General features: G+C 40.1%; 1 long non-coding RNA gene across 1 annotated transcript; it reads left to right on the forward strand.

The window, feature by feature from the left end:
• Positions 1-7,484: 7,484 nt before the first annotated feature.
• Positions 7,485-15,953, forward strand: LOC118114114. The gene is made up of 5 exons (XR_007032725.1): positions 7,485-7,549; positions 13,448-13,511; positions 14,026-14,057; positions 15,386-15,463; positions 15,929-15,953. It is a non-coding gene; the product is annotated as an uncharacterized LOC118114114 (long non-coding RNA).
• Positions 15,954-16,642: the final 689 nt, after the last annotated feature.

The raw sequence follows: 16,642 nt of genomic DNA on the forward strand, positions 1-16,642 counted from the left end.
TGCACAAACTGCACACAGGGGAGGGAGGTTTTTGCCCTTTACCCCATCGTTAACCTTTGTCTCCCTTCCCAAGACACAATGACATGCACCGGTGAATATCGACCACACGGCTAAGAAGACAGGGAGGTCAGTAGTGTGTGTGTGTGTGTGTGTGTGTGTGTGTGTGTGTGTGTGTGTGTGTGTGTGTGTGTGTGTGTGTGTACGAGAGCGTGACCATTGGCGGTTTTCTGTAACTCACGTCTTTTGTCTCCAGAAACAATAACTGGGTCAATGATCAAGGTCACAGACAAAGTTGTGCTTCAGTTTACTGGAAACACAAAGTCGTGAATTCCACAGTGAAAATCACTTAAAAACAAAAACATGGGGAAACAGTGAAGTGGTTTGTGAGTCATTAGTGTTTTTTATCACCAACAACATGTGTGAACACTGATTTTATTGATTAAACACTCACCTGTTCTTTCCCAATGGAGTCTTTTGGTATTTTACATTAAAAACATACAACCATATCTGGAAAGAGCCTTTTTTTATCATTTTTATATTTATGGTTTTATTTGAGTGGAATTTTGCTTAATTCTGGCTGTTTTAAATATTTTGTAGGAGATTTAACTTTTTCAGTTTTTTTGCTGATGCTGTTCAGATATTACCTAAATATTCCTCTGAAAGTCGGATATTTTACATATATATTCTTTCAGCTTTATAATAGTTTTGCTTGTAGTTTTCTATTTACAAACTGTTTTGTATCTTCCACATTATTGAACATAAATATTTAGGGAACCTGATTTGTTGCCATTAAGGTTTCAGGACAGACTCTTTGTGTGATTTACTACACTAACAGATTATATGTGTGATCTGCTGTTAATGGAAGCCACTCTGCTCCTGTCATCTTCAGGTAGCGTCTACAAGGGAGGAGGTTAATACTGACCGTTAAGCAGACCAGAACAATTCTCTTATCAGGCTCCGTCCAGAAGCTTCGAGGCTCCAGAAACATTTTGTTTTTCTAATTACCGCCATGAGAAAGTGGCCCAGAAGGAGAGGAAGAGGGGGTGGATGAAGAACGAGCAGAAAGAGCAGAGGGGCTACAGGGTTTTATCAACATGCAGAGATGAACACAGTTCTTTCATTGAACCTAGTTTTCTCTTTACAAAACAACGGCCGATACACAACTTATTTTTTTGTCAGTGTGTGAAAATAAACATTTTGTGCATTTGTGTTTCTTTGCTGCTTTTTGACACAGCATGATGAAGATTAGAGAGATGAAAACAAAACGTGATTTCACTGCACCGACTTCAAATTAGTTCGATTTTTCCTTTTCTCCATTTTATGCTCGAGCACGAGAAAATGTTCCATTTGGACTCATCATAAAACGGCGCTGCTGAATGTTAATGATCACGTTTCACACATTAATAATCCTTGACCTTTTTACTAACTGTAAAGCACAAGAGTAGAGCATCAAACATTATAGTGAATTGAAATGTCTCAGTTTTTCGTTAATGTCCTTGTCTCCTCCTTTATATCTGAAAATGGGACAACTTGAAATTGGCTCCCTGTAAAAATAAGATGTCGGTGAAAATAGTTTATTACAGGTGTTATTTTTGTCAGCTGCTTTTTTTATTTTTATTAATCTAGTTTTAAACAATGTAGTCATACTTTTAGTCTTGAGATAAAAAAGGCACTTTAGATTTACTCGTCTAAAACTTAGTCACTCAAAAAACAATCGAGACCAAGAATGAGCAGTTTATTCAAACTTCTGGGAATAAGGACTATTTTATATCAAAATCCAAGGCGATGCATGAAATCTGCATAAATGATGACGCATCTCCACTTCCTCCCGTTGTACAAAAAGCCCATCTGTTAACATGGAGAAGGGTTTATGAGCTATTTGATTTAGCTTCACTAAGCTGTCACGTCGATACACAATCTATATACGTTGACATTCCCGTTTATGGAGCCTCATAAACCAGTGGGACACTTGTTTTTGCCGTATTCCCTCAATTTCAGTGGAGCTGCTCAGTGACCTACATATACTGTATGTTTCCTTCTGCCTGCCAACTTTCTATCGGTTAACTAAACACACATAACAGGGGCGGGGAGCTGTCTTTGTAATCCTCGGTGTTTACCGAGCTTCTACTGCAAAACTGAAGACTGCAGCCTTTCTGAAGAGGATGTTCATCGTTTCAGTGTTTTGTTAAAAAACTGTATATTTCTTCTATATATTATTAATTTCCTGTAAGTTTTAAAGATTCAGATACATTGCAAACATTATAGTTGTAATACATCAAGTCAAAAACCCTTCATTCTTCTAATAGGTGCATTCTAATTAAAATATTATCTAGAAAATCAAAAACTGTGTATGAGGTGTAATGATCCAAATTATTATTTTATTAGATTCAGAAGTGAACAATCTAATTTAATCTTTCTTCCCCGTGTTCCACATGCAGTGTTCTGGCACACATAACACTTCCTGTTTGCCGTCCACGCAGCCAAAACATCACCTGATGTCTGCCGGGCCGGCAGCAGTGTGACGCACATGCATCGCACTCATAAAAATAGGCACACTCACTCTAAGCGGGGGGGGGGAGCACGAGCTTGAATTCACCGCACGTGCACTCACAGCGTCGTACTTGGGATAAAAACAGCTCTCCAGTGCCTCCTGTCTCATTCCTGCTCCTGCTGCATTCAGGATATTTCATTTAATTGAGTGTAATTGTCGAGGACACACTGCGTTTTAATGTGAAACCCAAATATTGTGCAGCCTCCCTCCTTCCATTTACTGACTTCGTTATCAGGGAACACTGACACTTACTTTGTTCAACTCACGCATACGTTTCAAAGCTTTTTTTTTCCCCGAAAATGTCATTTAACTTCTCTGTGTGTAACAAAGTCAATTATGCAGCAGCACCGTGTGAAAAAGAGTCAAATTGTGCTTTTGGCGACCGAGGATCCTGGCAGATGCAGCTATGGTCCGAGCACTGGCAGCTCATGTTGTTACACCAACCAAATAACCATGGTAATCACTGTAATTATAGATGTGATAAAGGATCAATTTGATTTGAGTTCCTCCTTACGATGTACTTATGTGTTTTTATACAAATTAACGTATTTTAACCTCTCTTTTATGCTGTTTATATCGTTTGTTTATCGATATTGTTTGTATGCTAACATATTTATGTTGTTTATTTTGTTTAAGGGCTCAACTCATACACAATTGACCGGAGGATTTCGTTATTTAGCTCTTTCCGTCAGAATAAAAGGAGATTGCCTGCATAGATCGATGGTCTGGGCCCTTTCCTCTTCCCAACACAATGCACAAACAACTCTGGACTCCACAGGTTACATAATGGGTCTGTTGCTCCACACCTCAGATTCCTGTGAATCCTAACATGTTTTTTTCTAAGGAGTTCAGGGTCTCAATAGCTATTTTCAAGTCTTCCTCAATACAGCATGATGTTCATTTTGAAAATGATGGTCCCATTTAGAGTCAAATTGACGATAAAGCACGGTATGCATTGTGCCGTGGATCCCGCCGAACGGCTTGTGCAGGCTCCACCCCCTGCTCTTCCAAAATATGGTGACTTCTGGTGTAAAACCAAGATGACGCTGGACAAAAGTTAACTCTAGAAACTGATGATAATCCCAGAACACCGGCAGTTTCAGAAATATTCAACCCAGCCTGTATCAAAAATGTGAAAATCACATTTTTCTCACATTCTGAGTCTTGCATCTGAAGGATTTTACACGCCACCCGGCTGACACATGATTGGCTGATGGGATAATTGCCCGGATAAGCAGGTGTGCGGTTTTGCTTCTGCTCTATTTGGCTCGTAGACGATCAGAGCCATTGAAGCCGTCTGGTTCGGGGAGATTTTCCATTATCTCCGATTTAAAGGTTAAAGACCATATTTCTGGTAATTTGTGCATCAAGGTGAGATATTGAGTGGTGTGCGATTATGATAAGATGTGATGTTCAGCGTGTGGCTTTGTATTAATGTGCATGTATCTCTGACAGGTATCTTATCTGTGCTCAAAAACGTTTTACAACAATACAATTTTAATAGGCAATAAGAGATTAGCTCTCTAATGAGCAATGAAGTTAAAAGCTTCCTTTCCCCACTTAATCGGTGCACAGCTGCTGCAGCAATTTAAGATTTTGTTGACATGTGCTTATGAAATATACATGTAACTTAAAAAATACCATACATGTCCTTGAGGGGAAACCCTGACAAGCGTCGGCAGTTAAAAAGAAACTAAAACGAGCTGGATGCTGGAAGTTCTCCAGACAGACGGTGGAGTGAGAAGATGTCAAACTTGTCACATTGAAACAAATTGTAAGGAGAGAAAATCTGTCTTTGGATGAGACCGACCTGTTTTCATTTCCAATCAGGATCATTGTCCCGGCCTGGGAAGTCAGCGGCAGAAAAAACAAGCACACAGCAAAACTAACAAGGTGCAGGATATGAAGGCAATAACAGAAAGTAAAAAAAACAAAATCACATCCAAAGTCGCCCCGGAAGGCAAATCAGTGAACGGACAACCTCTGCAATATTTCAAGCTAAGTGAAAACCACAGGGCCAGTGAAATGTCCAGAGTCTCTTTCCTGAGACGCCAGGCAATCGGAGTTGGTTTCAGGACGGAGGAACGTGTGGACAGTCCGTTGGGAGCATCGTGGCCTGAGGGTCGTTTGGGCCGGACTCCAACCGTCAACCTGAGCAGTGATAATACAACAAACAGGAACTGACTGACAGGCCTCTCCTCAGAATCCATGTTTCTCTCTCAGGCATCTGCTTCTCCACCAATAACATTTTAGACCTTGAATATGAAGAACGTAGTTTCTGGGTCAGAAAACAAAAGGACTGGACGTATAAATTCTGCTACGGACCGCACAGTGTTATTGTTGATATGTATCCACATTAGCTTATCCAGAATAGTTCTTGAATCTTGTTTTCTTTCCGAGTTGACACCTTCGTCAGCGTCTCAGATATTTGTTTTTTGCGTCCTTCGCATGTTACACACATCATAAACACACCCACTTGTTCACTGTGGATCTTTCCAGAAATGTTCCTGCTATATTCTTGCATGGGATCACTCCTTTTCATTTCACTGACGGGCTGTTCGGGGAAAGTTCTGCATAATATCTGGAGCAACTGACTTGGGCATTTTTGTGTTCTGACATTCAGGAGATCCGGACTTCAGCTCATGTCTGAAAGAAGCTTGTACCATCGCTATAGCGTACCTTGGAATCTCAGTATCCAGATAACAACTTTCCTCCCTAATGCACATTGTGGCCAAACGTATAACTTGTGAAGTTAGGAAATAGTGTTAGCCTTCAAAATTAGCAGTCCGCTGGTTTGTGAGGATAATTTTGTCAGTCTGCTCCTGCCAGAGGTTCTGATGAAGAGCACAAAGCTCAGAAAAACCACACATAATGAGATTCTAATACATTTTTTGCACATGGGAGCAACTTTTTGGATCGTGCTCCTGCTCTCTCTCAAATCCAAAAAAGCAATTTCATACGGCTTCAGTTGTACTTTTCCTCATAAAGGCAAAGAGTGAACGAATTAGCTTTGAGTGTTCAGAGATGAACACGGGATACGGAACTAATGAACTTTGTAATAAGACTCATAAGACGAACACGAGACACCTCTCCGTTGAACTACAGAAAAAACGGAGTCATCATAAGCTCTGGGAGCGGAGCGGGCCGGTTCGCAGCTGAGCCGGCGTGGGAGGCGATGGCTGCCAGGTAAGTTGGCACGGGAGGTAACTGATTAGAAGAAGGCACGAAGGAAATCAGAAGAAACGCTGGAAATAACTCAGGGGGGCAGGTAAGTGGGGGGCCGTGGCCCATAACACACACAGACACACACACGAATACAAGTAGAGCAGGAGGAGAACACAGACACACAAGGGAGAGAGAAGAGACAGCGCTGCACAGCTATTGTGTTACATTTAAAATGAAATGACAAGTCGACCTTGACTGTTGTTAGTGGACAGGAAGCAAACTGCAGTTTCCAGTCTCCAGTGGGACCAGAGACCGTAAACAAAGACGAGCGACACGACAGCTTCACAACAGAGAAGTCAAATCGTTTTGATTGCCTCACTAAATAATAAATCCCACCTCCTCCATGTTATCAGATGGGATATGGATCAAACTAGAAACGTAGAAACCTGGTGAAAGGTCACCTGATATTTCAGTGTCATCTCTGTTGTATAGGTTATAAACTCCACCTCCTCCATGTTAGCAGTTGGGACATGGACCAAACTTTAAAGTCCAGAGAAAGGTACACGTCAAATATTATATTTTTCTCAAAGATGGTTTCTGGCAAAGTAGGTTTATTTTAAAATCACACTGGTGTATGTTCAAGAGTTCATGCTACTAATTTGTTTGGTTTAAATTGGTACTAGAAATGTGAGGTAAACATTTTGATCGACAGCTCAAACTGACTCGTGATTGGTCGGACACTGTGCAGACTCTGGCTGGTAATCAAATATTTTAGCTTCATTTTGTACAACAGGGGAAAGTGAAGATTTAGAATCCATCTTTATTTACAGTCTATGTGTGGCAGGTATGAAATGTTATACTGCATAAGCAGCAGTACCAGCAGCTACATCTGGATTTTCTGGACCCAACAACTGGTGGTAATGACCTCTTGTTACAGCCTTACATCAATACTCCTCAGTGTTTCATTTCCAAATCACAAAACCAAGCAGTTTGTGATTTGTGCAATATCAACTTCACGTTTTTTTTTTTAAATATCGTGATCCTGCCATTTTGCTTTAAAAAAAAAATCCTAGAATAATTGAGACAGTTTTGACAGTTTCCTGCATCGAAGACAACCTCATTAGAGGCAGAAAAACATGCTGCAGGGGATCAGTCACCGATTGACTGTGCCTGTCTCCTCCTCACACACACTAGTCAACATTTGAATTTCTGCTGCTTCAGCCTGCTGAGACAGTGGGTGCCACCAAACGCCCATGAAAACAGATTTTCCACAAATGATTACTCACGTCGCCCTCCTGATCCAATCTAATAATTGCATCTGAAAATGAGCCCGAGCCAACACCTGCGGCTGCGAAGCCTCCATTCATTTTATAAAGCAAAATTAATTTGCTGCCACACATTGTACAATCTCCACGGCCGGTAAAAAAGGCATCTGAACTGAATGTGTTTGCGATCTGAAATGTTCTCGTGTCCCGGACTCTGTTTATATTAGTGAGGAATCCTTTCAGACGAGATATATCAAGGCTTTCTTTAAAAAAGATGAGTCGTGCTCAGGAGAACGCCGGACGCCAGGACCCGGGCGTCTCTCAGCTCTGGGAGGCGACTGGGCGGACACGCAGCGGCAGTGAATCAGGCAGCTGTAGATCATCCTCGGCGAGCAGACGCTCCTTTCGCCTTGGGGTCCACAGCAAACACATGACAGTGTGATTCATGCTAATGCATTACAGGCTGAACAGAGACCTTCATAATGTTTTCATAAAATCTGCATAGAAAGACACAGAAGAGATTTGCTTCCAGTGCCGAATGATTTGGTTCATGAATCCTCTGCTATGGGTGAGAATAAAGTGATTATTGATAATATTATAGCTTTTTTAACACAAGCTAATACGACTTTATGGATCATCGTCTTTTATTCACCACTTTGATGTGATACCATGACTTTTCCTCAAGCATCACCAAAAACTCTGTAAGGTTTTAATGGAATATCTTGGAAAATATGATATATATTGCTTTAAAGTTTGCTACAGATATTCACAGGAACCAGATAATGGACTTTTAGTCGTCCCCTGATGGAGGCTCCAGTCGCACCATGAGGCTGATATCCGAGCTTTTGAGAACATTTTAAAAGCAAATCAACCTCACCCACAGTACAACCCATAGACTATAAAGATGCACCACATGTCAGCTCCACAAAACATCTTGATCGCCCCCTGGTGGCTGGCTGCAGCATGGGTCATAAACTTTGCAACGTCCATGTTAGCATTTGGGACATGGGTCGAAGTATCTGTCACTTTAAATAGTTCTGAAACATCGGTCAAGATCCTGATTGGTCGAGCGCCCGGATCCTGGATCTTTTTGGCTTCATCTTTTCTGCAGTGGGAGGAAGTGGAGCTCTGTCTATGGTCCAGATTCACAGAGTAACCGCATGGATGTCGAATCTGTGTTGTTTTATTTCTCTGAAGTGAAAGTATTGATAAGTAAAGACAGGATTCCTTTGTAAAACAGCAAAGATGTGATCCAGGCTGATGCTGCAAAGTCACATCTAACATGCCGTGCATGTAGCTTTTGTTCATTTGAGTGTTTCTTGCTCTTCTTTACCGATTCCTCCCCGGCATGTGTGTTTTCAGATCTGGTGCCTGTGGTGTCCTCGTGCCTCCCACCTCCTTCCAGCGTCGCATTCTAACAGATTTACTCAGATCTGGATTCTCTTTAACACAATTCATTTAAAAGAAACGTTATATTTTTGTCTTCCCACGCTACATTTCTCTCCGCCAATTCTTTTAATTTTTACAGATCTGATATCATGCATCATCACACCACCTGGTTTTTAAAGGTCGTACAGAGCCACCACAGTGTATTGTTCTTACTCAAGCCTACTTCATCCATCTGTTCTACCGGTGACAGCTTTCAGAAGAGCAGCATCTTGCAATAAGAGGCCTTGATACCTCAGATATTTATCTGCGTGATTAGTCTCTCACACACACACACCACAGTTTACTCATAAAAGGCAACTCGACTTTATTCTCAATATGGCAAAGTTCTTCTCTTGTTTGTTTCTATCATTAGAAATGCTTTATTAATTCCACAGTGTTGAAAGAGTCCAGGAACGCTACAGTCCTTCATCATCGCTTCCACAGGCTCATTAGTGCACGTGAAGCATCTGCATTGACAGCTGCAAAGTTCCAAGTTCATCAGATTTTCATTTACACATCATCGGTGCTGCGTAATTACTGGAGGAGCGGGCGGAGAGCCGCACAGTGGAGGAGCACACGAGATGGTGCGATTCAATCGGATGGATAATGATAAATAGGAAAATAGGCTGTACATTTCATAAATAGCAGTGTTAGGCTTTAATAAATAATTTATATGAGACACAGGAAGAGGAATAACACAAGCTCTCTGCTTTGAAGAGTGTTATTGCTCTGCTGCAGGACAGTTTTGATGGCATTAATTGAAATGCTGTGTTGTTTTTCGATAAACAAGAACAATGATGATGAAACGTGAAACACGTTCAAAAGAAAAACTGAGATGAAAACAAATGAAATGACAACTTTTAAGTGTTAATTACAGAAATATAAGCTGTCGATAAATGATGAAGTCAAAAAGATGTAGTTTTCAATTAGTTTTAGTCCGATGGTTTGAAGAAGGGATTGAGTTGAGCGAACAGAAAGACAAGGAGATAAAATGAATTAAAATGAGGAGATTGCAAATAAACATAAAAAACATCTGTACTGATATGATCTGGTAACTTTTTAAAGATTAAATTTAGAGACACTTGATTTGATGAGTCATATATGAGTTATATGTAACACAATAAGAAAATTATTGACAACATCGTCTCCTTTGGCGAAAGATGAACCTTCGCCGCACCTCAATGTTTACACGGTTTGAGGAAATGTCACAATTCTGACCATGATCCAATGACTTGACTTGACTGAGCTTTTTTGAGCTATATATTGTAAAACAGCCAGGAGCAGTTCATCAAAGTATAAAACATGTCACTTCCTTTAGCCAGCAGGTGGCGCTGTGCCTTTAAGTCATGATTTCTGTGTAGAAGTTGATCTGATGAAAGCCCAAGGGCAAGTTCATCAGAGTAAAAATGTGGAAAATGGCCAATATGGCCACTAAAGTCAAAATGGCGGGCTTCCTGTTGCTTTTTTCCAATTGCACCTCTGACCTTTTTTGTTTGTCTGGTCATGATACACCTGGGCTACGATTTTTGTGAAGATCGGTGAAAGCTAACTGAGGGGCATTTCCTTAGATGGCGCTGTTGAGCCATTTTGCCACACCCATTTCAAATTACTCCAGAATACAACAACTTTTTGGGGTTTTGAATTCCCTGCAAACTTTGGTCATGATTTCAGCATGTCTAGGCCCTGAAAAAGCCCCAAAAGGGAAATACAAGTCCTTCGAAATACAATAGGGCCTCCCACCGTAGCTCCAATGAGCTGTTCAACGTGTTTTAAATGTCACTGTGGCGTATTCTGTCTTGTCTACAAACAATAACCCTCCTGTATTTCACGCCTTTCAGGTTCATTAGGGTTTAAGATGCAGGTAATGCTGACAGCGGAACTGTCTGGATAGAATATCAATATTAGATCAACACCACAGAAGCGTCAGGCTTCTCTCCACTTTACCTCAAGTCCGCACGAAGCTCAGCATTAGCATAGGAATGTGCGAAATATACTATTATGATGCAATAACACCAGAGGTGGCAAACGTACACACTCTTTACTGTAGAAGTACAGATTCTTGTGTAAAAAAAAGACTCAGAGTGTGAACACACTCAGAGTTACCACGGTTGTTCTCAGAAGTTTCCCATCTCGGGCTTCATCAACTCAGATTTCAGTTGGTCTTGTCAGAGTTAGTTAAAGCTGCTTTGCTCAACAGGCCCCTGGGAGTGGCTGGCAAGCAAGACAGTGGTAGTAGAGAGATGCACATCAACTTAACTTAAGACTCACAGAAGAGAACACAAATTTACCTGAATGCTGTTCCCGCAATTTACTCATTTAGATCATTTTATTCCTCATTGCTACTCAGCCTGTGGTAAACAGTGTGATAATATCCTCCGTGGCCCTAATGTCTGAGACAATGCTGATATTTGAGATCTTAACTCAGAGTCGTCTTAGCACTGCAGTGAAATGTGGTCGAGCCACTTCAGATCATTCATTCTCAAACATCCTGGACAAGTCACTGTCCATCACAGTCCTCGCATAACCAGACACACAACTTTCCACACTCACAGCTACAGAAAATGTGGAGTTTCCAGTTTCCCTGGTTCTTTGAACTGTTGGAGAAACACTGAGAAACAGAGATTTATTGTAAAGTATTTCCTAGTTGGACAAAGTAATTTTAATGGAAGCAAGTTTGCTCAGTTGTTACAGAGAGTTTCGGGTGTTAGCACATAGCTATGGCCTGATCAACCAGTTTGCTGTCAAGAGTGAATTATTCATTTTCCAGAAACACACGCACCTTGCCTTGTACATTTGAGCTCGTAATGACAACGCTGTAATTAAGTCCCTGACAGTGAAGGGACTGAAGTTTGAGTTATAGCTGGGGGATTTTCCTCATGTGTCAAAAGGCAAACAAAATGGTTGTAGTGCGGAGTTACAGTAATAATACTCAATCTCAAGACTTTATCTGACTCAATTTTTTTATTTTAAAATTGAAAAGACATTCAAAAGGTTTTTTAACATTTAATCATTTTAACCATTTTGTAAGTTTGGAAAACAAACAAAATGGCACATGAGCATTTTATTTTCTTCCAGATTTCCGCTATTTCAGCTCTTTCAAACATCAAATGATGCAAATTTATTAATGAAGGCTGTAGATTTACATAGGTGTAATTTTAGACATATTTGATGCAGCAGTAAATCTGCACACTGAGTTCTCATCATCCAGTCATTTTAGAGAATGAGTCGATTTGAAGTCAACTATACTTTTTAGTTTGGTTATTTTGTTGTTATGACAACTTATTACGTGTGTTACTCATAATCAACTTATAAGCAGAATATAAAGGAACCTTTAAAATAAATATATAGGAAATATTATCAATCCAATGTGATTCCTGAACGTCCATTCTTGGGGTATTCCACGTCACATGCAAATGCATTATTCAGAACTATGTTTCCCATGATCCATTTCGAATTAGCAACCGTCAACAGAAGAAGGCGGGAACAAGGAGGGTTTTATAAGACACAAACACAGCCCTGGTTGTATAAGTACTGAAGTACTCAGGGAGAAAACTCCAGACTTTGACTTCTCCAGCGATAAAACTGAAAGTGAGCCGAGAAGAGAACTACACCATCAACATGGCGCTGAAGAGAATTCAGGAGGTAAGTTTGACTAGCTGCTTTAATGTTTTCAGCTAATGGTAGCCGACTAGCCCAGCAGTTATTTTCATGGTAAAGGTTTATTCATAAAGATTGAGACGCTGTCCTCACATCAAAACAAGCTCCATGGCTGCTGTCACTGTTTTAAATGTCACTGTGGCATATTCTGTCTTGTCTACAAACAACAACCCTCCTGTATTTCACGCCTTTCGGGTTCATTAGGGTTTAAGATGCAGGTAATGCTGACAGCGGAACTGTCTGGATAGAATATCAATATTAGATCAACACCACAGAAGCATCAGGCTTCTCTCCACTTTACCTCAAGTCCGCACGAAGCTCAGCATTAGCATAGGAATGTGCGAAATATACTATTATGATGCAATAACACCAGAGGTGGCAAACGTAAACACACTCTTTACTGTAGAAGTACAGATTCTTGTGTAAAAAAAAAAGACTGCAGCCTCTGAGTGAACACACTCAGAGTTACCACGGTTGTTCTCAGAAGTTTCCCATCTCGGGCTTCATCAACTCAGATTTCAGTTGGTCTTGTCAGAGTTAGTTAAAGCTGCTTTGCTCAACAGGCCCCTGGGAGTGGCTGGCAAGCAAGACAGTGGTAGTAGAGAGATGCACATCAACTTAACTTAAGACTCACAGAAGAGAACGCAAATTTACCTGAATGCTTTTCCCGCAATTTACTCATTTAGATCATTTTATTCCTCATTGCTACTCAGCCTGTGGTAAACAGTGTGATAATATCCTCCGTGGCCCTAATGTCTGAGACAATGCTGATATTTGAGATCTTAACTCAGAGTCGTCTTAGCACTGCAGTGAAATGTGGTCGAGCCACTTCAGATCATTCATTCTCAAACATCCTGGACAAGTCACTGTCCATCACAGTCCTCGCATAACCAGACACACAACTTTCCACACTCACAGCTACAGAAAATGTGGAGTTTCCAGTTTCCCTGGGTCTTTGAACTGTTGGAGAAACACTGAGAAACAGAGATTTATTGTCATCAGGCTCAAACCCTGCACTTTCTTACTGGGAGATGACAGTGCCAACCACTTTACCACCTGCTGTCCCTGAATTGATTTATTTTATTGTTTGAATGTATCATGTGGTACACATACAGTGGAGTCTTGAGTTTTCTGACTTGTGTGATGGGATAGAAACAAAAAAGTGTGTACATTATCAGCATTAGTCACTATGGCTATGCTAATAACAAAGACTTTACTAAGAGAAACCAACACCTACAGTCACAGGCATCATCAGGTAGAACAAGGGGGGAAAAACCATAGTCATTTGATTGAAAAGAAAAAATGATTTTTTACCTTATTCTAATGAGGAGAACCTGTTCATTAGAATAGCTAACTGCAGTATTTCTGCTGTGTTGAACAGGACCTGCAGGACCTCGGAAGAGACCCTCCAGCACAGTGCTCTGCTGGACCAATTGGGGATGACTGTGAGTACACACACAAACACACACACACACACACACACACTCTATATTCCTGGTAAAACAACCCCCTCAGGCTCGCACCACCCCCTTTGTATTATTTGACATAGCATACCTGTGTTCTAGAAAAAAAGTGCAACATTCCTCCCTTGAAAGTGGAACCTTCCTACTCCACGTTCTATGGGTTGTTTGATGGTCAATATTGGATAATAGCACACAATTGCGACACTGAAACGCACTTTGCATAAAACCAGCAAATAAGGCCATTGTAGCAGTGTGCTTTATCCCATGCTTTGTATGTATGCATGCATTGTGGGTGGCTGTGGCTCCACTAGACAGAAAATTGGTAGTTGAAAAGAACAACTTTATTTTGGTACATCATGAAGAAGTAGAGCCGCTTCGTCCATCTTTATAAACAGTCATTGTTTATAGTGGATTCATTATGAGTGATGAACATTGTGTCTGTGACATGTACAGCTTACATTCTTCTGTGTTTCTCTGTTTCTCCCTTAATTGCCAGTGTTTCATTGGCAGTCGACCATTATGGGTCCAGTGAGTATCATTTAAGTCTTTCAGTCCTCTCATATAGAATCTTGTGCGGCATTTATTACCTATATGGACATAGATTGTTTACCATTCTTTTAAGTAGCCTACACTAAACTCCATTACCTCCAGTAATTATTTAAATTTACATAATTCAATGTCTTAATGTTTCTGAAGTTAAAGCACAGAATAAGTAAACAGTTATTGATTTTAACTTCATTGAATGGTCTTGTAGAACCACGTAATCGAAGTGTTTGTCTCATTCAGCTGATGAGCACACTTCTTGTTTTTTCCTGAAGTGGAAATCAAACATTGTTCAGAAAGTTGGTTCCAACACTGTTACAGAAGTTGCACCGTCAGGTTGATTTACTTTCACCTTGTGTCCAGTTCACACCAAAGCAGCTGTATGAGGTTAAATGGATAGTTCACCGAAAGATGGAAATTCACTCATTATCTCCCCACCACTATGCCTATGGAGGGCTGGGTGAAGTGTTTGAGTCCACAAAACACTTTAGGAGTCTCAGGGGTAAACAGTGTTTCTGCCAAAGAGACGTAATAAAACAACAGAAAAAACACACAACATGCCTTTATACTGCTTGTGTGGTGTCATCCAAGTGTCCGCAAGCCCAGACATATTCGACTCGAAACAAAGTCATTTACACTGTTGTTTAAGCCTAAATATCCTAAAGGATATTTAGGGCCAAAATATGGTTTATATGACGCGAAGAGTCGAATATGAAACTTTAACTGGAATTGATCATAGTAACCTGTGAAGCACAGCTATCCTGCCACGGAGTAGAAACATTCAGGTTCAAACTTGTAACAAGCCACATATTGATCAGTCAAGTTGAAGAATGAAGTCATTGTCCCTACACAAACATATCATGGTCTAAAATACACTTTACAGCAAAGTAACAAGTAATAACAATCCAACAGGTCAATTTGAACAAACCAGGAGAATCGGGTTTCTGTAAATGATACAATTTATAGCAGAAGAAATGTGTCACGTTAATTTATTTTCAAATATTTTAACAGTAGTTAACCAAACAGTTACCAATAACGGTTTCCAGTTATATATAAAGTGAAAAATGACAACGGAGATCCCACCACATTAACTGCTGGGATTTCATAAATGTTTTTTTACTAACGGTACACATGGTCTGAACAACAAAAATTATATTATAATAACAATATAAAAGTAAATAAAGTTATGTCTTTATCAGGTTCTGATGCAGATTTATTTGAATTAATTACTACTGATCTGTCAACATTGTGTTTGAACCTGATTTAGTGGGAAATGTTTTGCTGACAGAAATGTTCTCATGTCTTTACACCAGGCTGATTCTCCATACCAAGGAGGAGTTTTCTTTCTCACAATCAACTTCCCCACCGACTACCCAGTCAAGCCACCACTTGTAAGAAGTGCTGTGGTTACTCCAAGCTTTGTCCGGTCATACTGTGAAATGTAACGATGTAAATTATCTAAGAGATTATAACCTACAAATTGTATGTTCCATGACTGTCCAACTCATTCTAGCTGTGTGATGAAATTATAGCTTGATAATGAATAGCTACAGCCTGTTGTGTACAGGCTCTATGATAGGAGGTAGCTGGGATCAACAGCAACTACTGCTGTTCCAAAACACAGGAAGCCAAGAAAAGTGTTTGGTGGCTTTCCTCTGGAATCCATTATTTAAACTTACTGTGTTTAAATCCTTATATCTTCTGTAAAGTTCTTCCTGTATTGATAAAAGCTAAAAACTGTCACTTTGATCCTTAATGTAGTATATATTATTTTATGTGAAACTAATTGTTGTGGCTCAGAACCTAATGAACATTAGTACACTAGTACCATCTGAATAAATATGGTTTTTTTACAGGTATCATTTACAACAAAGATTTATCTTATAAGCCATGTTCACACTACACGACTGCACCATTGGTGTCATGTGATTCCGGTTCTGGCAGTTACTGTGAGTTCATATTACACGACTGACGGGGGGTGACAGGGGATCTTGCACTACACCATCTTTCAACAGGATAAACCCTGACTGGTATGTCTGGTCTCCAAACTACATTTGATCAGGAAGAGACACACTGAGTTTGACTGATCCTCTCAAAATGCGTCCATGGAAATCACAGTTGTATGGAAAAATCTAATAATGATAATTATTCTCAACTCTACATTTAACTTTGTAATAATTGTATTTATTTATTAGGAAAATAGCTTAATATTTACTAATTGCTTTGATAATATACACTTAAATGTTTTACTTTGTGTGGCTCATACTTAAACCAGGCCTACTACTAAATTTCAAACCAAACCACTACCTCTATATACCACCTTCACCCCATCCTGAGCTCCGATTGGCTGTAATTGTTGCCAATTTTTCTTGATATTTATCTGCTAGAAATCAAGACAGAGGAAGCGGATTTGTCAGCAAGCCTTTAAATCGCATCTTTGAAGAGTTCACAGATAGCGAACGCTGATTTGTCCCTGATCTGAGTGTTTTTTTTGTTGAGTTCCAAAATTTGTTGACAAGTGGAAACATTGGGCTGAAAATCATGTAGTGTGAACAAGACATTTCCTTGCA

The sequence above is a fragment of the Hippoglossus stenolepis genome, chromosome 1 (assembly GCF_022539355.2).
Source record: "Hippoglossus stenolepis isolate QCI-W04-F060 chromosome 1, HSTE1.2, whole genome shotgun sequence".
NCBI classification, from domain to species: Eukaryota; Metazoa; Chordata; class Actinopteri; order Pleuronectiformes; family Pleuronectidae; genus Hippoglossus; species Hippoglossus stenolepis.